Source organism: Protopterus annectens, chromosome 16.part0 (assembly GCF_019279795.1).
Source record: "Protopterus annectens isolate FY-2018-M chromosome 16.part0, PAN1.0, whole genome shotgun sequence".
NCBI classification, from domain to species: domain Eukaryota; kingdom Metazoa; phylum Chordata; order Ceratodontiformes; family Protopteridae; genus Protopterus; species Protopterus annectens.
Window position 1 is genome coordinate 266,167,032 of NC_056750.1, and position 26,049 is coordinate 266,193,080.

Consider the following 26,049-nt stretch of genomic DNA (forward strand, 5'->3'; position numbering starts at 1 on the left):
GAGCATTACGCATTCTGGGTCTGAGGATCTAGTCATTACTGTTATACCCAACTTTTATGATCTTTCACTATTTCAAACCTTTTCTCAATCTATGGTTATGTGCTCTGCACACAATGATTTAGTCTTAATTTAACTGCTAAGAATACACACAAGATATTACATTTTTAGACATTTCTTATGCAGTATTTTATGTATATTATTAATACCATCAACTCTGTTGTTGGTAGAAAGTTTAGTATAATAGTTTTAGTGAACTGTATACATACTTCTTTCTAATAGTACTTTTACTTGGGGCATTCACAAAATGTGATATTATGTTTCATGTCTGCACTGTATACCCCCCAACACTAAGCGTATTTATTAATGCCATCGTTTAAAATGAGATAAACAACAGTTTCAAGTTGAAAAAGCATTATAAATGGTAAAGGAAGGTGAAATGGTATGTTTTACACTTCCTCCAGTTCATCTGGCATGGCAAACAGTTCAACAGACTGCAAAACTATATTTCATTTAATTTAATCAAAGGTTTTATGTTCTTTCTTGAACTAATGAGATGAGTACATGCGAGAGTCTGGTGGTATCTGTTGGAAGAACATGGGCTACTTGAATTAAAAGACAAACTTGAACTCCCTCACCTCCTTCAATGGTATCAACTCTCACTCACCCACAAACTAGTAAATCATCCACTAAATGTCCCATCCCTCCAGAATCTACTCCAACCCTATCGCACCACCAGACCACTAAGATCCAGCAACAAAAAAACTTGCAGATCACTAAAGCCAATAACTCTGCTGGTGAAGAACTATTCTCTTGCACCATAGCCAAATTATGGAACTCCCTCCCTCCCACCCACAATTACCTCCATACCATCATGCACCCACTTCAAAACTTTACTAAAAGTGCACCTAAAAACATGCTGGCTATGCCCTTGCAACTCCCACTCTAATATCACCCTCCCCATCCAACCACTACCTTTCTTTCCACTCCACTAACTACCTTGATTATAGCACGCTCAGATGCTCATAAACCAGTACTTATTATACAGCAGGAACTTCTTCTTGTAACATTTGTTAATGTCTGTTGTGTACTTCACAGATAAAAGATTCTAGTTGTCTACTGATGTACTATGTTCTTCATATGTAAATATGTTGTAATTGCTATGTAAATTGTTAATCGCTATGTAATCCAATGTAACTACTATCTGTTTATTTTAAATGTGGAGCTTTTCTCCCCGGGCCTCCACTGAAAATGGACCTACGTCCAGTCGGACACTCCCGGTCAACAAATATAAATAAATAAATAAATAGAATAGGTGAAGCTGAAGCACTCCATATATATATATATATATATATATATATATATATATATATATATATATGTACATATGTATATCTACATATGTGTGTGTGTGGAGATATATATATATATATATATATATATAATTTATTATTTAACATTTGTTTGTCAGGATAGTCCGAATGGATAAGTGTCCATTTTCAATGGAGTCCTGGGGAGAAAAACTCCATAGGTTTACAGAGAGAAGAAAAATTTACAAAATAGACATTACAGAGTAGTAACATTGATAGATAGACAGACAGATAGTTCTCGACTCTGTTTATTAAACTTGTAGAGAGATACAATAAACACTGAGCACATTTATATGGAAATCAAATCCTTTAACAACACCTTATCTAACCAAAAATTGGTATTTGAATTTTTAAATCCGTGACATGATAGATATGCACAGAGTATTCCAATAAAAATTGCCTTGGACGTACTATCGAAGATGTCGGCAAACATGTTCCTGCATACAAACATACTTTTCAGCAGATTTATAACAAATAAACTGAGTTTCTTCATATGTCTAAACTAATTTTAAAAGACTATCTTCAACAAAGCTGTTCTAGATTACTGCTATGGTATTTTAGTCATTTGGAAAATCAAAGTTTTCAAACATTATTCATAGGTTCATAGGTGTGCACTAGGCTAATGGCCCTGGAGCCTTTACAAGTCTAGCCCACAGAAGTGACCTGACATTGTGCTGCCTGACGTTAGTTCCCAGTGCCTCTATCAAGTACAGCCATTGGAGTGATCCACAGGGTGAACTTTCTATTTCCCATCCACTCATCAATATTTCTCTTGAAAAGGGCCAGTGAGGCACTCTGCTTGACATGTATGGGAAGTCTATTCCAGAGCATGGGCAGCCTCTGGGTTAGGAACCTGTCCCTCCAGCATGTTCTGCTGATTGTGGTAATGAGGTTGAGGTCTCTGGAGTGTGTGGTGCTGAGGGATAGGGATTTCTTTAGCTGTAACATTTCTAACAGAGCTGGGTCAGACATGGCTTTGTAAGTCAAGCAGAGATCGCCTCAAAGTAGATGATATGAGACAGATAATAGCAGAAATTATTTGAGTCTGTCCATGTAGGACATGTGTTTAAGGCCTAGAATCCTCTTTGTGAGGTACTTTTGAGGCCTTTCCAGCTGCTGCATGTGTCTAGTGAGGTACATGCCAAATGGGGCATTATACTCTATGATTGGCCTAAAGAGGGAAGAGTAGAGAGAGACAATGACCTCTTTCTTCCTGGATGCAAAACCCTTGGTAATGAGATGTGCCACATAGAAGGACTTTCTGACCACAGTGGCAATGTGGTAGTCGAAGGAGAGGTTGCTGTCAACCTGAGTCCCCAGATCTTTTATAATGCCTTCAGTGTTCAGTGGGCTCCCATCGATGTGGTAATTATTGGGTACTGAGTTTTTCCCAAAGGGGATGACGACGCATTTTCTGGCACTAAGCTTAAGGCCTTGGTTTCAACACCTGTCAGTGGTCTCAGTGAGTCCTTTCTGTAGGATGTCTACATCACTTGGAGAGTTAATAATGGTTCCCAGCTTGCAGTCATCTGCGAACTTGGTCAGAGTCCCTCCATGTTGGCCTGGATTTCTGAGAAGATGCTGCCAAATAGACGAGGACCCAGGACCGATCCCTGTGGGACTCCACTTGTGACTGGTCGGCAGTCTGACTTAGAAGTCCACTAGTTTCACACTGTGGGTTCGGTCAGCCAATTTGCAACCCACCTAGTAATTTAGGGGTTGATGCCTAGTTTGGTGAGTTTATCAATAATTCCTGAGTGGGGAATGGTATCAAAGGCCTTGGCCAGATCAAGGTAGGCTGTATGAACTGCCTTGCCCTCATCCACAGCTCTGGTGACTGACTCAAAGCAGTCAAGTCAGTTTCAGCAGGCATGATTTACCTTTCACAAATCAATATTGTGAGGGATCTAGAGTTTGGAGAATCCCTATATCCTTGTTAATTCGGTCCATGATGATGCGCTCCATAGCTTTACATATCAGAATCCTCAGACTAATGGGGCAATAATTCACAGGGTCTGAAGTCGCTCCCCTTTTGTGGAGAGGGATAACTGTTGCAGTGTGCCATTCAGTAGGGACAAACCCTGAGGTGAGGTTGTGATTGAACACGGCACAGAGATTTGGGAGCAGTTCACTTTGTTGTTCATGTAGATCACATCCAGGGATATTGTTGGGTCCCATGCAAGCTGTATTCTTGGCCATGGACAATGCAGCTTTAACCTGTGCTGCAGTAATGCTGCATGCCTGGCGTTCTTCTGGTATTGTGATTGGGGTAATGTTGGCACTGTATCTGTCAGACAGTATGTTGGCAATACCTGCTGGCTCAGTATAGGAGGTACCATTGTGCAGTAACTCGAAGCAAACCTGGGTATTGCCATGGAGACTCGATATAACTATGGAAGGCTTTGTGGTTGTTTTTAGTGTCTGCCACAATTCTGCCTTCATAGCTGGCTTCAGAGGTTTGGATTAGGAATCTCAACTTTTTGTTGAGGCTAATGTTTTTCTTTCGGCTTTTTCCGGTTAGGGGTCGCCACAGCGGAACTCCAGTCCGCTAATGACTGGCAGTTGATTTTTCTTTTATGGTGCCGAGGTGCCAGCTTGATGCCCAACCTTCAACAAAGACACACCCTATGTAACGCCACTCGACCACAGCGAGGACATGCAGACTCCACACAGAAGGCGCTCCAGCCAAGAATCGCATGGGTGAACCTCTTGCTGTGAGGCAACAATGCTACCGCTGCACCACAGTGGCTATTTTTTGTTGAGGCTAATAAGGGAGTTTTTTCAGTCTTGGGAGTTCACCTTTTTCTGCAACAGTTTCTTCCTTCTGTTGTAGAGTTTATTAATGGCAGGGAACACCAGATTGGCTTCCTTTTTTGGAGGATGTGGATTTCTATGGTGATTAGTTTGCAGTCAGATCTAACCAGGGAGGAATTGACTATTGGTGTAGAGTGGAGTGAGAGTCTTGGGACATGGTTGGGGACCTACAGCAGGCTATGACCTGAATCACCATCTTACCCAATGTTAGTTGCACCTGCAGTATCTCAGATGTGTTATGCTGGGCTACTAGTCTGGAGGTGTGCATATACTTTATGAATATGGAGACACCACCTCCTTTGGACCTTCGGTCCATGTTCTGGGAACCGAAAGGTGTGGAATGACTTATAGCCTGGTAGTGCAGGGGTGCTTTCTGCTGCTTTAAACCAGGTCTCCATTACAGCACAAATGTCAATGTTCTTCATTTTGAGGAATGCTTTGAGCAAGTGTCTCTTGAGATTTAGACTTCGAGCTTTGAGCAGCATGACCCTCAGATTGCATTTATTTAAAGCTGTTATAGTGGCAATTTGGTGTTTGGAACATCACCTAAAAAGGCACTATAAGGGTGGCAAAAGCTTTAGCTAGTATTCAGAAACCCAGGGGTGACAGATGCAGACCATTTCTGGCAAAGTATCAAGGTCCGTCAATCATGTCATCCCAAGCAGACCAAATACTGAATCCCCTTAGAATAACACCAGAAACATAGCCAATTGTTGAAGTCAATCATTTTATGCTTGTACTGCAGTATCATTCTGGGTGACAGTAGGATGCTGCTCAGGGCTAGGGTCATACCTGCCTGGGCCACATAATAAGGGAGCTCCTGCATGTCTCTTTTCATGTAGTCCAGGGAGGTGTCTCAGGTCATTCACACCCACATGGACAGTGACAGAGTCATACTTGTACTTGTTGTGGAGTAACTGGAGTGCGTGTGTTATGTGTCGGATTCTGGCACCCGATAGACAGCTGACTGTTACCTTCTCCTTATTCAACCTGGTGGGTGGGACATTAGTGTGCCTCACTATCAAGTCACCTATGATTAGTGTATTAGGCAAGCTGTTTTGCCTTAGGGGCTTAGGTTGAGGGGCACACTGTGTAGGAGAGCTGTGTGTTTTGTGGTTTGTGCTGTGTTGTGGTGGTCGAGTGCTTTTCTGCCTTGGAAGTCTCTTGCTGTTTGGGTAGATTTCTATTGAGAGCCACTGTGAAGGTGGGTGTGTGGTTTGTGTTTTTATGTGAGAGCAATGATGGTGGGTCTTCTCAAGGGCTATGTGTTGCATGTAGTGTGGTGCAGGTGTTGACCTTCTTGCCTTGACCAGCTATTCTGGTCTTGGCTTGAGAGTGCATGGCTTCCAATTTGGATATTTAAGTGCATCTCTCACAAGTCCGAGTGTTGCGAGGTATGAGGAGAGGGTCGTCTGTGTACATGAGGCAGTTGCTACACTGCCTCAGAATGCCCAAGTTCACCAGGTTAATAGGAGAAAGCACAGGGAAGTGCCAGGAGGGATGGTCATTATTACTAAATACTGGAGTTGTTTCCTTGTATATTTTTTTTTTTTGCAGGTAAAATGTCACTCAAGGTGTCTGAGTCTGTACAAAGCACTGCCAAACACATTTTGGGGAAACTAATACATAGACCCTGAAAATTTAAGGATGAAGTATTTAGGCAGATATTCTGAAGTTAGAAAGAAATCAAGAAGCACTTACTGAAAAATAAAGAATTAGCTTGTCAAGAATGATGAAAAGAGGCAAGTCGCATGAATGGCTACTACTAATGCTGGTCTCAGCACAGCTTCACTCTTTTGGGATACAATACTCCTTTGCTGCTTCTCACGCCAGAAGCAAAATGTTAGCACCAATCCCAAGAAGAGAAGCAGATCACGGCCTGTTTGGTGATCCACAGTCTTGCCCCAGATGATGCAAAGGGCTGCAGGCTTGTAGCCTTTTTCTCGTAGATGCCTTGAATATCAACCAGACCAATTAGGTACGTTGAGCACAGATATGCACTCTCCAACCAGAAAGAGTCAGGAATCAATACACTCCGCTCCTACTCTCACCAGGATCAGAATATAAACACAAATTCCAAGCTGTCACCTATAAAGCAGTTATTAAGCGTTCTGGTTATCAGCAGTCTCCAGGAAATAATGTAACTACATTCCTTCTCTCACCAGGAGAAAAGAGAAGCACTAATCCCAGGATGACTACTGAGAGGCAGAATGCGGGCTCTCCAATAAGTACTGGTCTTGCAATAGATGCTTAAAGGTAAGATGAAAAAAATGTTTTATCCTAAACACTGCAGTGTGCACTAGAGAAGTTAGATGTGGAAGTAGATAACTTAAGTTTTATCTGTCTAAAAAGTTAAGTTTTAGTGGAGAGTCACTACTTTTGAAACAGCAAAATAGATTGAAAGGGGGTGGTCACTTTTGTATTCTGGTACTATGGAATACAGTAGATGGCCAATAAATTTAAATAGTTGAAAGGGAGTGATTTCACAAAATGATAATTTTGTGCTTACTCACACCAGCCAGTAAATGCAGAGAGGAAATGAGATATATGGTCAAATTAACATAAAGGGCAGACAACTAGAAAGAGAGTGGTGTTTAAGAACACAACAGTAACCAGGTGTGAGGGTGGGAAAAAATTCTGATTCACAAGAGACAGAGCTGTGGTCTCTTTTCAAGTTTTAATATACAGTTAAAAGTAGAATACAAGTAAAACACAGTGTAAAGAAAACCAATCACAGTATACAAAATAGAAAAAGGCAATAAAGTATTACAAAATACAACAAATAAAAATCAAATAACTATTCTCTCACAGCAAACTGTAGTAGACTCTGGGCGAGCCTTTCCAGTAAAGCTCTGAAATGTTTTATTTTACCCCTTAAACAGAAGGTTTAGTTCCTAGCTCCACACACACACTCAGTTCACAGAAAATTAACCTTAACTGACCTGTTCTAACTTGTGTGTGACTTCTTAATTGACCTGTTCTAATTTCTGTCTGACTCATAAGAGACATTGTCTTAAAATGGAATCTGGTTTAACTTGACAAGATTTAAAAACAGCATTAGATCCAATTTAGAAGTAATAACTAAACTTCCCACATTGATCTCCGGTGGTGGTGCCGCGTTGTCGCCTCACAGTAAGACGTTGTCCTGTTGGATTCTCACCTAGTGCGGCTTCTGTGTGGAGACATGCGTGAATGGGCGTACCTTTGTTGAAGGTTGTGCATCAGGGCCGGCAACTTGGCACGTAAAAATCTACTGCCAATTAGCAGCAGACCGGAGTTTCGCTGGGGCGACCATTAACCGGGAAAAGCCAAAAGACACAACAACTAAACTTCCCACATTGTCTTTCAAAATTTGGACTGCAATATTGGACCATGATATAATGCTAGTCTACACAGAATTGAATATCTCTGCTTTGGAGGACAATATGGCTTTCTTGGATGCACAATTATGGAAAAAATCCAAGTTCAGTTCACACCTTCATGCGAAATTAATAAGCTTGAAGAATAAATACTGTAGAAATAACATGATTATTTATTTTCTTCTTCGATCTTTTTCTTCAAACACTTTTAAAGAAACAGCTCCAGAGGTCTTGTACACAATTTAGAGATTTCACTGTGCTTCCTTAAAAAAAAACATGTCCCATGTCCCACATGCATTGCGGTACTACCTCACAGGCAAAAGTGCAGGTAGAAAAATCAGAAAAACAATGTACTACATTTATACTGTCCTTTGGGAGCTAATCCATTAACGGACAATTTAATGTAGAAATAACTGTCCCTTTCGGCATGTACCTCACAAAGCACATGCAGCAGCTGGACAGACCACAGAGATTCATCAATCGGAGAATCCAGGGCCTCAAACATCTACCCTACACAGATAGGCTAAATGCCCTGTCCCTTTACGCAGTCTCCTTCAAACTCCTCAGAGGTGACCTCTGTCTGGCATACAAAGCAATCTCAGACTCCACCCTAATGGGACTGCTGCATACCCACAAGTCAAGCTCCACTCGAGTAACCCGCATCTAAGACCTCAACCTGGTCTATGACATCAATAGGCCTTGTTGGCTGGACAGATTTATGTCCCAGAGACTCCACCTTTTGTGGAATAGACTCCCTCTTCATGTGAAGCCGAGGGCCTCATTAAACCTACTGGGTGGGGAACAGAACATACATCATTGGGATTCTACCTATGTCCCTGCTGGACAGTGGCATAGGGTGCTGACTTGTTGGAATATGGGCTAAATTCTTGGCTAGGCTTGTAAGGGCCTCAAGGCCAATAGCCTAGTAACTTCCTATGAACTTAGCTTCCACTACTCTTTCCCATAACTTCATGCTGTGGCTGATCAATTTTATCCCTCTGTAGTTACTACAGCTCTGCACATCACCCTTATTCTTAAAAGTCGGTACAAATACACTTCTCCACTCCTCAAGCACACACTCACTTTCCAAGATTTCATTAAACAATTTGGTTAACTCCTTCACCCCAATGGAGTTCAGGAAGTTAACAATGCAACTTCCAATGGGTGGAGCCTAAGCCTTTTGACAGAATCAAATTAAGTCCTCACATTTCAAACAGATGTTCATATATCTGGAACCATAAGGGTCATGAAAGAAGTATAAATAGTAAACCTTTCAGCATAAACTAATTTTATAGTGGTAGTATTCTTTTAGGTTTTAAGTGTTAAACTGAATTTATAAGTCACAGTGAACACATTAACGGGTACTCGAGTTATACACATACTGTCAGCAGCATTTTATTCATCTAGCTGAGAGCTTTCATATATGGCTAAGAAGTTTTGTCTGTGTTACTTGGCTATTGAAATATTTAGAAAAGTGTGAAAATTATATCTATATAAATTAATATAATAAAACAACAGTTAATCTCTATCTGCACTAGACAGAGATCAAATATAAATGCAGCTGAGTTTGCCCTTGTGTAAGTTTTAAAAATAAATCTTTTAAAACCTTGTACATAGCATGGTTTTGGAATTACTTGATGCAAATATGAACAAGCAATATTTGATGCCTAGAGGCGTAGGAGTCAACTACAGATGCACCTGGAGGCATTACTTGGATGTAATGAGTTAAAATCCCCATTGCCATCTTTCCTAAACACCTCCATGCTTCCACAGGTATGTCATCTAGACCAACAGCCTTTCCATTCTTCATCCTCTTCATAGCTGTCCTTACTTCCTCCTTGTTAATCCACTGCACTTCATGATTCACTATCCCCACATCATCCAACCTTCTCTCTCTCTCATTCTCTTCATTCATCAGCCCCTCAAAGTACTCTTTCCATCTCCTCAACTCACACTCCTCACTTGTGAGTACATTTACCTTGTTATCCTTTATCACCCTAACCTGCTGCACATCTTTCCCAGCTCGGTCCCTCTGTCTAGCCAATTGGTACAGGTCCTTTTCTTCCCCCTTAGTGTCCATCCTTTCATACAACTCACAATACGTCTTAGCCTTGCCAACTCTCTCTTCTCCATACACCTCATCTCCTTTTACTCCTGTCTACTTTCTTCATCTCTGACAATCCCATTTCTTCACCAACCTCTTCCTCTGTATACTCTCCTGTACTTCCTCATTCCATCACCAGGTCTCTCTGTTGTCCTTCCTCTGTCCAGATGTCACACCAAGCACCTTTCTAGCTGTCTCCCTTACCACCTCTGCTATGGCTGCCCAGCTATCTGTTAACTCTTCACTGCCACCCAGTGCCCGTCTTAAGTCTTCCCTGAACTCCACTTTACAGTTACCCTTTTTCAACAACTATTGTTCTTAAATGTTCTGTAATAATTTGGAGCTTTTCTCCCCAGGCCTCCGCTGAAAATGGGCTTCTACCCAGTTGGACATTCCTGGTAATTAAATGTCAGTAAATAAACTATATGAATACTTTTAATACACTGCATGGAAGGATATACAAACCTCAGATGGGAGAGGAGGATGAAAGAACACTAATTCAACAAAGCCGCACCTGAACCAATTGTATGTGGCAATATTATGATAAATGAAGGGACTGCTGAAAATAACATGGAGACTGACCAAGAAAAGTCTGTTATTTGTACTTGTGCTGGTTTAAAAAATTTAATATATTTAATGACACAGAATTTGATATTAATGATACTTATTTTAAATTATTTTCTAAAGGTCTTAATTTCGTCCCCATAACTAAGTGTGACATTAGTAGATTAGTTATTGATCTAAAGATGTTTTTAAGAAAAATAAATTTAGGTTTAGTTTGTGGTGATATTTCAGAGGAGATGGACTATTCTAAAGAATAAAAAGAAGTGCTTGGAATCCTCCTATACATAAACAATTAAAAAATTTGAAAACATTGTGGAAAAGGAATTAAGACAGACAATCAGGAAGAATAGATTTAGTCCTAATCTTACTTTAGAGGAACTGGAATTACTTCATCAACTTAGGAGGAATATCAACTTGAGAGTAATGAAACCCGATAAGGGGGGTGGGATAGTGTTGATGGATTCCATTACATATGAGGGTAAAATGTTTAATATATTACTGGATGGTTCAAAATATGATATTTCTAAAAATGAAATAAACATTGGATATAAGAGAATATATACAGCATTATATGATTTGTTTTTAGAGGGGTTTATTGAACAAAGTATTTTTGAGTTTTTACACAACAAACCCAAAATTCCATCTATTTTTGGTATCCCAAAAGTGCATAAAAATGTACATGACCCCCCTTTACACCCTATTGTAGCAGCAGAAGGTTCAGTTATTTCTCCCCTAGCCAAGTATATAGATACAAAATTGAAAGATTTAATGGTAAAAGGAACATCTTATTTGAAAGATTCTTGGGATTTTTTGGAAAAAGTTAATGCGAGTACTATGAATAGGGAGATGATTTTTGTTACCATAGATGTAGTAGACCTGTTTGGGTCCATACAACATGATATAGGTATAGAGTGGTTTGAGGAGGCCATTAGGTCATTTGAGGAATTGAATGATGATGAAATATATGTTTGTGTTTATTTAATGGAATTAGTTTTAAAACAAAATTATTTATTTTTTTCAAGGGGAATATTTCCATCAACTCAGCGGCGTAGCTATGGGGGCGAGGTGTACCACACAATATACGCCAATATGGTTTTGAACGCTTGGGAAAACAAATTCATTTATAATAGTATATACAATGAAAGTTGGAGTTTATACAAGCGTTTTTTGGATGATATTATTATATTTTGGCATGACAGTAGAGAAAAACTAGATCAATTTATAGAATACATCAACCATTCAACCACCTTTTTGAAGTTTACTCATGAAATAGATATCCACAAAATTAACTACCTTGATGTAACTCTTATCAGAGAAGGGGATGAACTCAGGTCTAAAGTGTTTAGGAAGAACACTTTTTCCAATTCATACTTGCATTTTAAAAGTGGTCACCCCCCTCCACCAAAAGAAAAGTATAGTGAAAGGCCAGTTAGTCAGAATTTCTAGAATGACTTCAAACGAACAAGATTTTGCTGATGAAAGTGAATTTTTGATTCAAATGTTCCTGGATAGAGGGTACCCCTTTGAATTTTATAATATTAAAGAGGAAGTTATCAAAGGGAGAAAAAACAGATTTGCACCTATTTTGAATAAAGGATTTTCAATTTATGAAGAATCTAGGACTGCTGACTCTACAGGAATAAGAAATGAAAATGAAAAAGTAAAAACATATAGTCAAGCCTTTATAACAGATTTCAACGGGGACGCGGGGATAATTAATCAAGTGTTTAGTAGTGAATGGGATAAATGTTAACATTACAGACCTCAATTTTAAAAAACAAAAGGAACCCTTGAATATTATTTTTAGGAGGGGACGAAACATTAAAGACTGGTTGACAGTTCAAAACAAAGGGAATAAGACAACTACTAAAATAGGAGGTACTCATCCCTGCGGGATGTGTGCACAATGCTCATGGATGGCTAATAAGCATAATATTTTTATTGAAGCAAGGGGGAAAGAAATCGCAGGCAAGATATATAGTAACTGTGATTCATTCGGAGTAATATATATTTCAACTTGTGAGGTATGCTCTACTTTTTACATTGGTAAGACGGAGAGAAAAATAACAAGGAGGGTCTATGAGCACATGAATGATATCAAAAATAAAAAGGAAAGCAATGCTTTATATAGACACACTGCTATTTGCCCTTTAGCAAAATACAAATTTTTCATTATAGAAGAAATTAAGAGAGATGAGAGAGGGGGCTTATGGGAAACGCATATTGAATACCGGGAATTATACTGGCAGATTATTTTAGAGGCAAATAAACTCCCAGGTTTAAATGACAATATTTCCCTTGCCCCAGTATTAAAATTGAGAGCAGCGAAATTGTAAACATTCCTGCATATACTTTCACCATTTTATTATGTATTTTACCATTCATCATTCTTCACAACTTGCACACGTTCGAAGTAGGTTTGTTATTATCCCCTGATTTTTAGTAGATATATTTTATATTATTTATATAAACAATATACAATGTATAATACATAATATTAACATATTTAACATGGAATTAATGTATTCATTAAATTTGATCAATGTCATTTTAGATGTATATATTTTAAAGGAAGATTTTATGTTAAATTTATTATATACATTTATTACATTCATTATTTATATTTTTTATATATTCACATATTTATATTGATATTCATATTTTTATATATATTTAAAATATTTAATGTATTATTCATGTCGTCAGCACGCATTAATCTCTTCATTTTTTCACTTATTATTTACAACAATTATTTGACTTCATGTGATTTAGATATTGCCACATTTGTTTAACAGGATCCATGGAAAGTTTTAGGAATACATTGTTGTAATTAAGCATTTTGACCACTGGATGTAAGCATTGTTCTGTAGATTCAAGTTCCATTGCAGGTTCTACAAATACATATATAGATATTTGTTTACAATTTACATGTTGTTATATGTTACGACCTTCAGATTTATGAAGTTGTAGTAACATTGTCTTTTTATATTATACTATATTGTATTAAATTAAATTCTATTTTATTATTCATGTTTTACAAAGGAAGGAGTGTGGTTTATATTCATACATATTCCTGAGAAGGCATTTTCCTCACTTGTCAATGGACGTTTTAAATGCTTTGCTAGCATATAAATATGGGTCAATAATTAATTGATTTGTCTGATGAAGTCTTTTGTTTTTATGACGAAAAACGTGGTGACTGTTCAAACGTTTAACGTTCCATTTTTTGTGTAATAAACTCTGGTTTGATTTATCGGCTGTCCGGTGCTTTAGTTCGTCCTCTTCATAGTGTGTTATTTGTTTAACACTAATTCAACAGCTACTAGGTAACCGATTTTGCTTACTTAATCACAGCTGATCAAATGGTTCTGCATTGAAATGTCAGCACTTGAAATGCCGATTGCTGACAAGCCAAAAAACAGGCCGGAAATCATGGAGAAGAGTGAATCTCAAAGATCGCTCTTCTCCTTTAGTCTTTTTTTGCAGGAGGACAAACCCCCCCAAAGTGTGTGTGTGAGTGTGAGGGGTCAAGCCCCCCCCCCCAATCTTGCATATATACCAACTCCAAGATCACCATACCTCTGGGAAAACAGAATATCCAGAGAAATGGCCATCTTAAATTTAATATATGCAAGCACATTCTTTCTGCCATTCAGTCTCTGTGTTTTGGGACTTGCTGTAGTTAGTCATGATATTTCAGATGTGTCCTAATCAAGTGACTCTTCAGAGGCATGAATGGCTTATCAGGAGAAAAAATCTACCCATCCACAGCCAATTTTTCTCTTTTTTGCACATGAGGTCAGGGTGTCACTCGACCAGTGACAATCATCTACAGCCAAGGTTTACACCACCTGGTGGCTACCCCTGCCTCAGTGGTTTCTTCTACACCACACACTTGCATGTACATTCACTCCTATGGCCAATTTAGTGTCTCCAATCTACCTACTGCATGTCTTTGGAATGTGGGAAGAAACTGAAGCACCTGGAGGAAACCCATAAGAACACAGGGAGGACATGCAGTCTACACACAGAAGGCACCACTGCTGAGAATTGAACCGGGGAACCTCTTGCTGTGAAGTGACAGTGCTATCTACTATGCCACTGTGCACCAATCAGAAGAAAAATGACTACACATAAAGCACAAACAGACAATCCCCACCACCACCACCATCAACAAAGAAATGTGGTCACTAGTCTATATACACTGAGTAGCCAACACCTGACTGCCAGCCCATGTCATACAAATATGAGAATACTTGAAACCACCTGCTGCTATCCCCTGTGCCCTCAACCTCCCCACCAGCACAGCTGCTTAACACCGTCATTGTACAGAAAAAAGGTTTCAGTGCAGATGTTATCTGTTGAACAAGCAAAGCATCAAACCTACACTGAAATATTTTGCATGCAATGGTGATAACCTCAAGGTGTCACATACTATTGGCAAGATGGTAATCTCTCCCGCACCCCTTCAGAGTCACAGCCACTCACCACTGTAGGTTAAGTGAAAAGAATGTGGCCAGCCCTGCACCATATAAGGATAAAGACCTGACTATGACCCACGCAACCCAAGTTTGATTAGCATCTCCAATGCTTGACATAGCCGGTAGGGATGATAAGTATGCCAATCAAATGGGAAAAGAAAGTAAAGCAGGTCATAAGGCTGCAGCAGCTGTTAAGTAGTAGTAGAGAAGGCCTGCTTCCTGAAGGGATGTATGTGGTCCACACAGCCAGAAGCATGTGCTTGCATGGGGGAAGGCTTTGTAGGCACATGTGGTGATGCAAGTCTCATGGCCCTCCACCCATGGGAGGAGAGAAGTGACAAAGTACAATGTCCTCTTTTCTAGGCTGCATGCGAGGCCCCAAGCAACCATAATGGCTGCTTAAATGATGATCCTCCCAAAGACGATTGTCGTCTTACTGGCTGTGAGGATGATCACCACCACTAGGGAATTAACGGGCTTGAAGGTCAGCAAAAATGGGGGCAAAAATCATAAAGAAAAAAATTTAAAGAATGTGTGCATGTACAGCAAATAAAAAGGAACATAAAATCTGTGCAACATCAAATGAACATTCTCTTTACAGCTCACTAACAGATTAAATTTGGATAACACCATTCAACATTCTGAACATCAGGTATGCAAAACACTTCGTTTCATATGACAAATGTTGCTGTGCACCCATTCTGAAGTGTACCTCGTTACCATATGTTAAGGTGGCACTATCATCAGAAATGTATTTAATGAAGTTCTAGATCCTGAGACATGAAGTCCTTCTATACCTCTCTTTCAGGCTAAGCTGATGGATGCAAGCAAATGTAGTATTAATGGTGCTTATTTGACAAAGATCAAGTTAAGGGGTGACCTCAGACCAAGATTCCTGTTAAACATGCTGCTTTTCTAAATCAGCTCTTAAAAGAACTACCTTCATTCTGCTTTAGGATTTTTACAATGTGTGTACAGCCATAATAAAAAAATGAATGCCCCCATAGTGTCTATTCTACAACATATAACACCATGACTTTACCCAAATAAGCAGAAGTGTTGTGTATCAGTGATTAGTTTACAAGATGATACTTAACATCTCCCTTACCTTAAATTACATTAACAGATACACTTATCTGCTGCTTTTTCATTTATTTTTGTCAAACCTTAGGATATCAAGATTCAGTCACAGACAAAGCCATAAGGCAAACATTACATAATTTAATTACCTTTAATGATACTTTACTGCTGTTATTATGTATGTAACCCGGATTGAGCCTGCAAATGGTCAAATTTGATCTAATGAGGTAAACAAAATTAAAATAATTTATCACAAAAGAATTATTTAAAAAAGCATGCAATAGCCACAAGTGGAAAAAAGACAGACGGTGGATAATTACATGCAATGATACTACCTCAACCAGAGAGTATGTTTAAGACTTTGGATACAAAAGCAGCAACCAGTTACATAAAAGCACATACCATTAATATTATCTATACTTTTCAGCCACAGACAGCTAGATTTTCCAAGCATGTACCATGTAAAGGCATTGTAATTAGTACTCCTTTTCATTAAGCTTTTCCACTGTTCAAGTATTGTAGTCTGTACTGACACATTTTCTTTTCTTCCTGAAACAAATACAGATTACAGTGTTCATACATATACACTTTGCACTGGAACACAGCCCTTTATGTTACAGCAGAACTCTAATCATACTTGGACAGTTTAATAGTTTGTTGCTACGTAGCACCAATATCCAGCAAAGTCAGCCTCTTGAAAGGATCATCTTGCATGTACTTCTTCAAATACTGAAGGAACTAAAGCTGAAGAATTGTTTATTTTTGCCCTCTTTTTCTGCCAACCATCAAGCCCCCCCAGACTCAAGCCTGTTCATGTCCTACAGTGGAGAGTCCCCAGATCATCTAGGGAAAGAGCTGTTGGAGGGGGCATCATTCAGGCAGATATCGAAGAGTTTGTGCTCTCCTCTTCACCCTGGCAATGGAAGCATTTGTGCAACACTCTAAACCCAGCCACTGGGTGAAGGGGATAGGCTACTGGAATCAAAGCAAGGACTCGCAATGCCCTCTTCATGAGAGTGCATGTGCCCTCACTAATGACAGCTACAACCAGGCCATGACTTAGTGAGCTGGAAGTCTGCCCCAATACACCAAATGCAACAGTACCCTTCCACGGGGAGATTGTGGCTATGTCCATACTGCTCCGTCCCACCCTATACCAGGATAGGCATGACAATGCTCCTTTGTCAGAGCCTGTCTGAAACTAATTATGAAGGACTGCTTCTCTTATTTATTCCACTACAGGTGGCGAACCTTTAGCAGAAAATATATTTTCTTCAGATTCTCCACATAATGAAATGTCCTTTACACACACCAGTTCAAAATTGAAAGACTTTTTAAATGGGGTGGCAAAGAAGTGTCCAATTCCCCAAAAAAAGGCATTAAAATTTCTCAATATAGACTCCCTTATACCTGTGGTTGTTCCTCCAGTTTGGAAAGCCTTGCCATCTCTGCTGTATCTGTCATCAGATTCCCAACCTCCTGTTCCCCAAACAATTGACAGCTCCTACAGGCTCCAAAGATAGGCATAAAAACCTTTATAAAACCTTGTTTCTGACCCAGCCATTATTTCTTCAGATGCAGGAAGAGCCACCAAAACACAGTCTTCCTCCAACCCTGCCCCTAATGAGGAGGACAGCAGCACTTGACAGATAGGTTTATACTTCTTCCAGCTTGGTTTTCAGGACCATACATTGCTAAACTCAGATGCCTAGGTAAATTTTGTACATTTTTTTTAATATAGCACAATCCTTAGCAAACCTTCAAAATTCTAAGCCAAGAAAGAAGAAATTTGGAGGCCCATTTCAGACCTTTCCAAACTAAGTGGAAATTATGTGCATGCCGTATTGCTCAATCCTTTTCATCCAAGTCCATGCAATAGGACCACTGGGTACTGAGCTACTTACTGCAACAGATCTGGTCCTAAGCTGGTTTCTCCAGTGCCTCAGATTCCTTCAAAATTTTCCCATAATCCCCGAGAACCTCTCTCTTTAAACTGAGTATGCTGCCTAGTGACAAAGGGTACTAGGTGAAATAACCCAAAGCTAAACTTTATACAGACGTGACAATATGTAAGGGGGGATAAAGCGAGCGATGTTAAATAGAACACACCTGGATGAAAAAGATCCAGTGTTATGATAGGTACATAACTTCTGTATCTTATTTCATCAGACTGTCAGATCAAACAGTTGGGACCAAATCCCTAGCTACCTTACATCTTGGGTGAAAACATGAAAGGACACACTTCAAAATCTAAGCTCCAAATGCAGCTGTGTTTCTGGAAATAATGTCCAGATTATAATATCTGGAAAAAGTATGCAATGTGGACTATGTTGCTGCTGATGATTTAACATCAAGAATCATTTACCTAAAAAGAAGGCAATGCAAGTCATCATACACCTAGTGGAATAAGCCTTAGGTTTCACAGACAAAACTTTATTGCTGCTAGAATAAACGATAATCCAGTTAGAAAGTCCTCTTGACATAGTCGGTTTAGAAGCGTTTTTGACAAATCTGTTAAGGGAAAAGGGAATAAACAATTGAGTACCCTTTCTGAAGGTCTTGGTTCCATGAAGACAGTACCTAAATTGTCTGGGAAGGTCTAAGGTACACAATAGGTATGTGCCCTTGTTGGAGTAATTTAGAAAGAAAACTGGAAGGTCAATAGACTGGTTAAGATTAGATTCTGAAGCCACTTTATGAATGAAGGCTGGATTATCTCTTAAGGTGACTCTATCCTTGAGAAAGACTAGATACGGTGCATTGTAAGATGATGCATACAGCTCATAATTTCTTTTCTAGATGAAGTGATGGCAACCAGAAAGAGATTTTTTTCCATGAAACTGGTTCAAAGGGAGGTCTTGTTAGTGGCTCCAGAAATAAATTTTACACAGAATAAGTGAAAATATGTAACATGGGATAAAGGGAGGGATGCTGAATGGGATGGACTTGGGTGCAAAGGATCCAGTATCTTAAGTACTTTGAATTACAAAGAGCCATTCATGAGACTCCTCTTTTCAGCATTCTTGACAAGCTAATTCTTTGTTTTCAGTAGGTACTGCTCGAGTTGTTTCTAACCTCAGAATATCTGCCCAAATACTTGATCTTTAAATTTTCAGGGTCTGCGTATTAGTTTCCCCTCAAGTGTTTGGCAGTGCTCTGTAGAAACTCAGACACCTTGACTGACATTTTTCCAGTAAAAGCACAATTGAAATTTCTCCAACACCTAGTCCCACACAGGACTAGTTTGTCCACATAGTTGCAAACTGGATATTCCTGACGATGACTGATATTCTCACTCCAACTGTCTAATCAATAAAAAAGGGTCTGTTGCCATGGATATGAACTTTCCCACTGTCTCCATTACTGGCTTGGTGGATATGGGCATCTTGAGGCAATGCAGAAATTGCCTCATGTTTACTGACAACCAGTTAGTTCTCAAACAAACTGATATGGTATGTGAGAGATGTATTTACACAATGTCACTGAAGGTAAAGTTCTCACATAAAAGTACTCCTAATGCCAATAAGATTGTCAGTAGTACATACACTGTATCCATCATGCACAATTCAAAGCAGACATATTGACCCACATATGTTGAGGCACTTACTTGTAACCTTCCTAAACCACAAAGACCACCTAGACAAAGTACAAACAACAAAAACCCTCAGTGGCCCCAAATGCGCTCTTTCAAAACAATACCCACATCAACACATAGTGCTACATCTCATGGAGCCTCTACCTCTAAGCCAATAAGGCAAGTCACCACACAATCCAACATTCTAGTCATTGGAGACTCCATCATGAGACACACTGATGTCCCTCTCACCAGGCTGAGTGAGGAGAAAGTTACAGTCATTTGCTTATCAGGGGCTAGGAGCCACCACAAACACATGCATTCAGGTCAATGGACCACAATTACCAATGTGACTCAGCCATAGTCCATGTAGGAGTAAATGAACTGAGACATACCTCCCTGAGCTATATGGAGAGAGACATCATGGAGTTCTCAGAATGCGTGTCTCAGGCTGGTAAGAGCCTAGCACTGAGCAGCATTTTACCTTCTCCATGGATGATGCCACAATACGAACATAAGATGATTGATTAAGAATTGGCTTAGTTTCTGATGTCATTCTAAGGGGGTGCAATATTGTCAGCATGGAAGGAGATGGTCAACAGACCATGCTGCCTTGCCAGGGATGGTCTGCACCTCTCTCTTCTAGGTTTTTCAATATTAGCTAAAACTTTGCCTTCCTTCACAGTGCCTTTTTTAGGCAATGCTAAACTGAAAGTACTTCCGACATAGCAAATCAAAACCAAGAACATCTAAAGGTATTACTGCTCAATGATAGGAGTCTAAACAAAAAAAAACTGTATTCCCTAGAAGCTCTCTATCCTACAGAATGCTGACTTCTGTGTGGTTATTAAGACATTGTTTAAAGCTGTGGAGAGCACACCAATAGTGCAAGGTTATAAAGCCTTCCACACTTTTAGGACAGCCACTACATAAGCAGGGACTAAAGGTGGAGGTGTCTCTATTTACATCAAAAATAAATATACTTCAAGGCTGGTCAAACAGGACAATGCACTTGAGCTGCTCCATGTTCAAATCCATACATAAAATCCAATACCACTTCTTTGCAAGCTACAGGCCCCCCTCTATGACCCAGGAAACCCGTACCATGTATTTAAAATTACAAACACTAACCATCCAACCTAATACCATATTCATGGGTGACTTTAATTACCCCACTATTAACAAGGAATCCTATACAACACCAAACGTACATGCACAGAGATTCCTGGATTTTGTAAACACAAACTCTGTGGACCAGATATAGTCAATAGACCAACCAGGGGTGCAGCCATACTGGAAGTGGGCCTCACTAATATGGGAGACTGCTGCACACCCCCTACTGTAATGCCTTCCCCGGTAAGGTCAGATGACAAAATGGTCTGCTTTGAAGTATAAATAAAACCTGGACCCCAAGCTAAACTTGGAATATTCTGGAACTATTCTAAGGCTAACCTCCTACTATTAAGTGAGAGCCTGGCAAAATTTCAAGCTCCCATAAACCCAAAGAACACTGCTGCCTATGCAGAACTGTTCCCAGAAACCATGTACTAGCATGTTAATAGCTGCACAGAGGCAGCTGTACCCACTAGGAAGAATTACAGAACTAAATAAAAAAACAAGCCATCCTGATGGAATCATAAAATCAGTAGGCTGTATAATGGAGGAAGAAAATCATGGCAAAAATTAGGAGGTGCAGCACCCAGCAGGATACAAGCACTCTCATCAAACTAAAACAACTGAGAGGACAGAGTCTACCAAAGCCAAATTTGAGGTAAGTTTGGCCTCCCAGGCCAAGGACAACCACAAAGCATTCTTCAGCTATGTCCGCAGCCTTAAAGGCAATACACAATTGTATGCAGAGCTCATTGTAAATGAAGCTGCCTATACTGAGCCAGAAGATGTAGCAAACCTCCTGTCTGATAAATTTAGCTCCACCTTTACTCCTCTCTCCCCCTCAATATTCCCTCAGGAAATATCAAATATAACCCCCCTACTATCACTAGGGAACAGGTCCTTAATGTTCTAAGACCAAGAACACTGCATCACAATGAGACCAGACAATATCCCAGGACGCCTTCTAAATTCCATGAAATATGACTTATCAGGGCCTCTAGAATTAATATTTAACTGTAGCCTCCAAACAGGCTTCATGCCTCATGAATGGAGAAAGGCAACAGTCATCCCTCCGCACAAAGGTGGGCCATCTACAGACCCTGGAAACTACAGACCCATATGTCTCACGAGTCTTATATGTAAAGCCATGGAAAGAATTATTATGGAGATGATCAAGGGAGATCGTAAACCTCCAGACACTAGAGACAACCCGGTTTGGTTTAGACAAGGGCAGATCATGCATACTCAACCTAGTGAACTTCTTTGAGAAGGTCACCAAAACAATGGATGAGGGGCAAAATTGCTCACACCGCGTACCTTGACCTGGACAAGAGATTTGACACAATAGCCCACTTGGGCATTGTTGACCAACTCAAGAGGTTAGTTACAAACTTGTATGTCACCCGATGAATAAACAACTGGCTCACAAGACAGGACTCAGGCTCCTTTTTGGCATTTACTTCTCAGAAGTCAAGGCCAATGTCATTGGTCTCTGGATGACTAAATTTACAGATGACTGCAAATTGGGAGCAGTCACTGAATTTCACACCGACACAAATGTTCTCCAGGAGGGACTGACACAGACAAACAACTGGTGTCAGAGCCACAGAAACTAAATGCCAAGAAATGCATAATCCTTGTAATTCTGAGGCACTATTCCACTGAATGATTTCTTGATACTAAGTGTAACTGTCAAAATGTGTTACTAAGTGATCCTGTTAGCCTTATTACTAACTTGAACTGTAATATATTATGTGATTTATTATTACCATTTTTCTGATTGTTTCACTATTGTTTAAAATACTGACTGTTATGTTGTTGTAATTATGTGGAGCTTTTCTTCCCAGGCCCCCAGTGAAAATGGGCAAATTTCCCCAGTCGGACTTCCCCAGTAAACAAATGTTAAAATAAATCAATCAATAAATAAAATAATTGTATTCTTTGAGAAGTCATCCATCTCAAGTAACTATCATATTGACAACACATCCCTTAGAGTTGACCCAGTAGTCAGGGACTTTGGGACACACACAGATAGTAATCTAGCCTTTGACCATCATGTGTCTACAGTGGTGAGGAAATCATTCTATGCTGCGTAACCTATAAATAAAGGTATGGCATCCAAGTCCAAGGAAGTCATTGTTCTACTGTATTCAGCATTCATCAGACCTATCATTGAGTACAATGCTCCTTTTGGTATATACCTAACCAGATAAATCCAACAACTGGAATGTCCACAGAGGTTCCTCACTAAAAGAAAACCGGGTGCAAGTAAAATGTCATATGCAGACCGCCTCAAGCCCATCTCCCTGAATTCTGATGAGAAACAGGAAATTCATCCCTGGTTTGGCACCTATGTCTCTAATGGACACTGGTAACCTGTAAAAAGTTCATCTCCCAGGCCGATGCTTACACTTGTCAAGGGTATCAGAACTTGTCAGAGATTTAGGATGCATGGATAGGCTTAAAAAAGGCCCTTGTGATCATTAGCCTAATAAATACCTATGAACCTATAAGAAAAAAATACACCCTGAGGAAAGGCATTGCATAGTGTGTGATACGCTAGTGTAGACCTTTGGAACCCTGGATGAAAATCTGAAACTGAAGAAAACTACAAGCTGATGGTAGAGAAGCTGGACTCTTTGCCATATAAGGTAGAAGGAAATTGCTGCATGTGCAATAGAAGTGGAATAAGGATCTAGAAACAGAGCATGGCCAGTGGCCCAGATAGAAAAATGTTTCCATTAACTTTTTTTAATTCTTTGAGTTGTAAAAGTGGAATGCCTGGACATTAAGGAAATTAGAGAAACCATGTGGCTAACAAGAGATTTAGAAGGTCTGGTTGAGGTTGACTAGAGGCTTGTGAGAGGAGATGCAGTTGTGGCTCTAGAAATCATGGGGGCTTTTTCTAATGAGACATGATTGGGAAAACCAGATCTGCCAAGGTCAGTATGCAGCAATAAAGATCATGTCTGATTTGCAGGTTGAGGCTTTCTGCAGGAATCTGTGTATGAGGGAAGAGGACAAAAGGCATAAAGAAGACTAAGGAGCTATGGAGACTCGACTTCTATTACAGATGCTTGGTAAATGCCCCCTGAGGGAATTAGGGCAAAGTAACTTCTGCACTTGGCACTGGAGGGAGTGGTAAATAAGTCACAGCAAGGCTGATCCAAGTGACTGAATCTCAAGGCACTAATGGATTGAGGGACCACTTGCAAGGCACTAGAATAGATCTGCTGAGGCAGTCCGCTAGCTAGTTGACTCTCCTTGGTATGTAGGTGTGTGTTCCCACTATAAAGTGAACCAAATCTAATGCCTATTGTCATATTCTTACAGCCTCCTTGCAAAGGAGGTAGGACTTGGTTCCTATTTGCTTGTTGATGTACCAAACTACCAACATGTTGTCTGATTGAACAACTATCACACCTAGAGATAAGGGGTCCTGAAATGCCTGAGATGCTAGAAGAATCACTTTCAGTTCTAAGATAACGATGTGAAGAAAGTCCTCGGACTGCTTCCAAACACCTTGAACTGTCCCCTCCCCTTGAACTGAGCTTTCACCATAAAAAGAAGTCTGTGGTCACAGTTGCAAATGGAGAGGATGTTACAAATGGTCTCCCTATGAGAACAAATAGGGAAGTCAGACACCAGTTTAAATGAATCCTGTACATTTGTATTTGACATATTGAGACTGAGGGGAACGTCTGTTAGTTGGTACTACTGTCTGTAAAGCATCCACTGAAGTATCCTCAAGAGAAATCTTTCATAACTGACAATGGTGTTGGAGGCTGCCAGGAGACCCAGAGCTCAGCAGAATAATGATGGTAGCAAATCACACCCACTTTGCAGATTAGCCATGATTGCCTGGATATAGCACTTCAGTACAACCTAACCCTACAGGCAACTTACATCCCATTAGAGCAGGACACAGTAGCAGGTTCCTTAAGGAGATCCAGGATATACACACTCGAGAGGATGCAACACCTAAATGTCTTCCTGCAGACAGTCCACCAGTGGAGAACTCCTCAAATAAATATTTTTGCCTCCTATCTAAACGGACAACTGAAACAGTTCTGTTCCAGGACACCTTGCAAAAAGGGATGGAATAAAGATGAATTCTCAATCACCTGGACAGGGGTGTTTCTTTATGTTTTCCCTACTTTCTTTTCATTTCTACAGAACTGTGATAGATTTGGAAAGTTTTACCAAAGATATAACTGGACTACACAACACTAATTCTTCCTCCTCATGCACCAAGCCAAGAGCAACTACTAAAAACTTCTTCACAGACTGGACATGGTCACACAGACAATAGATTTTGATTCATCCCAGCATTCAAAATCTCAGCCTTTGTCAATGGCAGGTATTTGATCCCTTTTAGGCATCTCTGAGGATGTGCAAAAGGTATTGACAGGGGTAAGAAAACATGCTGCCAAAACATCTTATTTAAGAAAATGGAAAATATTTTCTTTTCGGTGCCAATATAGAGGACAGAAACAGTCTCAAGCAGGTGCACTCCAGTCTCTCCAGTACCTGTGCAAACCGATCAGTTTTGGCATGTGTACACTTCAATAAAGGTGAATTCCTTAGCCACTTCAGCTTGCCATCAGATCCCCTTTCTTTCATTTTTGCATCAAGTTAAATCATTTTAAAAGGGGTTTTGCATATCAGGCCACCAAGAAAGAATATGGCTCCTTCCTGGGACTCAAACTTTGTTTGGGGAAAAAATGACTCTACTGTCTTTTGAACCTGCAGCCAGCTATTCCCTATTTTTTTTTTTTTTTTAACTCAGAAGACAGCCTTGCCAGAAGCTATTGCTTCTACTAGTCGGGTATCTGAATTACAGGCCTTTATGTCTACTCAGCATTTTTTGTTTTCCACAAGAACAGGGTGAAACTCAGAACCAACCTTGTTGTCTGCAGAGATAATCTATGTACCTATGCATGAACTGGTTCAGCAATATCCACACTTATGAGGTCATGGCAAGATGTCATAGTTAGGGATATGACTTAAAAAGGATTCTGTTGTGTCAGCAGAGGATAACTGGGAAGAAACTAAACAAAAGATAATGCAAAAAAAAAATGGAAGCCCTTGATGAGAAATGTGGGCACTAAAATAAAAGCAGTGAAAATGTTTAAGTGCCTTTTGTATATATCTGTTACTGGGTACTATATTTTTTATTTGTCTTTTCATCTATGATGATTTTGTCCATTTGCTTGTCTATTGTAACGTTTTTTGTTCAAATTTATGTGGAGCTTTTCTCCCCGGGCCTCTACTGAAAATGGAAATGTATCCAGCTAGACTAGCCCGGTCAACAAATGTAAAATAAATAAATAAATAAATATATACAGATAGAAGTTGTAGATAATTAATAAAGAGCTGGAAAATGTATTTGAGGGCAAATGTAAAGTGGGGATAAGCTAATACATTCCATAAAATATGGTAGTTTATGGTTTTCTGGTTTGAAAGCTGCTTTAGAGCTATGTAGTAAAGGTTCATATGCATAACTCAAACAGAAGGTTAGAAATCAAAACAAAAAAGATAATGAAGCAGGGAGAAGGTCAACAGATAAAGACAGACTAGGACTTTAAATGCA

General features: G+C 39.7%; 1 protein-coding gene across 1 annotated transcript in view; it reads right to left on the reverse strand.

Annotated features, from left to right (window-relative positions):
- Positions 1 to 26,049, reverse strand: part of RGS3 (regulator of G protein signaling 3) — a 2,411,552-nt gene that overhangs the window by 1,061,404 nt on the left and 1,324,099 nt on the right. The window lies entirely within an intron of this gene.